General features: G+C 39.0%; 1 protein-coding gene across 1 annotated transcript in view; it reads left to right on the plus strand.

Moving 5' to 3' along the window:
• The window catches only part of GPM6A (glycoprotein M6A), a 196,002-nt gene that overhangs the window by 107,250 nt on the left and 85,289 nt on the right, over positions 1-3,463 (plus strand). The gene's annotated exons all lie outside the window — the stretch shown is intronic.

Below are 3,463 nucleotides of genomic sequence, written 5' to 3' on the forward strand. Positions count from 1 at the left end.
GTGCACAGTATGAGGGTGGTCAGCACGCCCCCTGGTGGGCGGGATCTCACCTGCTGTGCACAGTGTGAGGGTGGTCAGCTCCCCCCACACCACCCCCCACCCCCGTGAAGGGCTCAACTACAACTTGAACTTCACCTTAGAAATGAAAACTATGTAACTTAAACATTTGTACCTTCACATCAATCTTGAGATTTAAAAAAAAAGACAACAGGCAAACATAAAAAAATAATAAATAAAGGCCATGTTGAAAAAGAATAATGGTTCCCATTTTGTACAATGAAAAAAAAAATAAAGAAAGAAATAAAAAGGAAAGGAAACATCAGCCCCATCTCAGCCCCATCTATTTTAATCCCTGTGGATTAGCCACTGAAATCTTTGAACTCTTTGCCCATAACTAGCCTCTGACAAGGACTTCCAGTTGCTTTGGTTTTGCTTTCATGTGCCACACAGCTGAGGAAGGACCTGCCAGAGACTAAACACCAGTGTGATACAAAAAATCCGTCTTGTATTTCCCTTGGCAAAATTGCTTTTCTGAGGAAATTCACTGTGTCTTAAGGAGAAAATGGGCCACAGAGGAAAAAACAAGTCTTTACATTTCCACTGCGTGTGTAACATTTGCTATGAAAAGGAAATGACCCACATGGAAGGGGCTAATAGAGAAGATATATGGAAGAGTAGCAACATTAAAACTTACCTGTCATGACTGTTAAGAAAAGAGTTAAGTTGCTGCTAGTTTTTCCACCAAAAAATAATTAGGAAGATTTTCTTGTTTGTACGTTATTGGTTAGGTGATGTTTGGCAAATAACAGCAAAGATCGCATAAATTCACCACATTGCTCGCCATTGAGTCCCAGTTACGCTCGTCAAGTCTTCCTTACTCTATAACCTAGATTTTCTGTTTTGTTCTGTAAGTGAGACACTACTTTGAATGTGATGTTTCTGCTGTATAACTAGACTGCCAATGCCATAAACAGAATTGTCTTAGCCTTGAGTAGGTAAACGGAATACTGTAAAGACATTTGGGCATGAGAGAACAATAATGTCAAATTTAAACAACAAAACTTCCTTAAAAATTAATGATTGATATGATGGCAGCTTTTGTGGGAGGTGAGGCAATGATATCGTTAAATTGATAGAAATGAATACTTTATGTGAAAAGAATTATTATTAACTTTGCAATGAATGTTCTGTTTGTGACTTAGGGATTTATTTACCACCATAGTCTAATAGAGTAGTTCTAAACTAAAGTTCAAACTTTAGTTTGTGGTAGTATCACCCTTTTTTGAATATGTGAAAACAGACATTGCTTCCCTCTCCTCTCTCTAGCTGCAGCTTGTGATGCAGTAAGTAGGGGCGAAGGCCAACAATCTGCATGGCTTTCTCAGGTGGTGCGATACTTACTAAGCCCAGAGAAATACCAGCCTGGTCCATTATTGCCAAAATGGGTCGAAGGTCTTGCTAAGTTTCCCAACTATGATTTATAATTTTTATAACAATGGTATTATGAATATAAAATCCTAAAATTTGAGAGGAAACCATGGAGACTGTAGTCACTGAAAATGAGAATTTTAATGGTGCTCTAAAATTTTGCTTTGGAAAGGCAAAACAATTTTGCAACCTACAATCATGTACATAAAATCCTGACTACTTCAAAAAGTATCGTGAAATGATACACCATCTTTTATCTGGATTACTGAATAGGTACAGGGGAAAATTAGAATCATGGGATAAATTGATTGAGATGTCCAAAACCCAGTTGTGGACAACACTAATACTCATCAAAGAAATGCAAATCAAAACCATCCTGAGATATAACCTAACCCCAGTGAGATTGGCCCACATCACAAAGTCCCAAATCTGCAGATTCTGGCATGGATGTGGAGAGAAAGGAACACTTCCACACTGCTGGTGTGATTGGAAACCAATACAGACTCTATGGAAAGAAGTCTGGGGAATCCTCAAAGAACGAAAAGCTGACCTTCCATTTGATCCCACAATTCCATTACTAGGTATTGACTCAAAAGAAAAGCAATCATTTTACCATAAAGATATTTACACTAGAGGTCACCTAGTGCCTACTAGGGGCATTGCTGACACAAAACTGAAGCAGACACACAGTTGGTCTACTGCTAATGGCCAAGGAAAAGAAAAGAGAAGCTGTCTCCAATGATAAGAAAAGCACAGGGGCCTCAGAGAGGCCAAGGAAAGCCTCTCCGGGAAATGATGTTTGATCTGAGACCTAAGAACTTGCATTTGGAGGACAAAGAGAGTAAAGCACAGTGGAGAAGATAAAAGATGAAAGTGAAAGAAAATGACTGGAGTGCAGAGAAAGGGATCCAGATGTCAAGTTGAGAGCATCCCTGTGGAGAAACCCAAAGTGAGAACTGAGGCCTCCCACAACAACTAAACGGATACACAGATACCAATATGTTACAACTGCCTACAGTATTCAGCCACCAGCTGCACAGGAGTGTAGCTTGGAAGCAAGAGGATATGCCATACAGCCTGATGGAAGGACCCAGCAGCAGCATCTGTGAAATTGTGACAAAATCAAACTTGAATCCCATGAAGCTTCTAGGCCCACTTCCAGTCTTCAGGAAATGCAGAGGCCGACAGACATGTTCACCTACACTTCAGGAATTCAATCAGCAAAATCCAGATAGTGGGAAATCAACTGTCTCAAGGAAGAAACAAGGGAGCTGGAGGGACTGACTTTCAAACTCAAAGAGACCCGGGAAGTCATATCCAGGAATCTTATTTCTGAATCATTACCTTTATAATACTAAAAAAAGCATTTATGAGATAATTCAAAATTGACATTGACCAGTGATTGGCAATTTGATGATATTAAGGAAATGTTGATAATTTTGGGTATTGTTATATTAAAAAATGTCCATAAAAAAAATATATTTACACTAGAATGCTTATTACAGCTCAGTTCATAATTACCAAAAGGTGGAAGCAACTCAAGTCCCCATCAACCCATGAATGAATTAACAAACTGTGGTATATGTACATCATGGATTCCCATTTAGTTTTAAGAAAAGGTGGAAATTTCATATCTTTCATGTTTACCTAGATGGAGTTGAAACACACTTTTCTTAGTAATGTATCTTTTTAAAAATTATTTCTTAATAGCATAACTGTGTACATTAATGCAATCATGGGGCACAGTGTGCTGTTTTCATATACATTTTGAAATACTCTCATCAAATAGTAATATATCTTAAGAATGGGAAAAAATACTCATTGTTCTCAATACTAATATAAAACCAATATATAAACAACTACATGCCCACACAAAAGAAAAATGCAAGTATGGTCTACTAAGGAAAGGGGAGAGGAGGAGGGGAGATGAGGGGAGAGGAGAGAGGGCAGTTGGCGGGATTTCACCTAATGTGCACAGTGTGAGAGTGCTCAGCACGCCCCCTGGTGAGCGGGACCTCACCTGACGTGCGGTCTG

This window comes from Otolemur garnettii, unplaced genomic scaffold, assembly GCF_000181295.1.
Source record: "Otolemur garnettii isolate 467f Iridium unplaced genomic scaffold, OtoGar3 scaffold00061, whole genome shotgun sequence".
Lineage (NCBI taxonomy): Eukaryota > Metazoa > Chordata > Mammalia > Primates > Galagidae > Otolemur > Otolemur garnettii.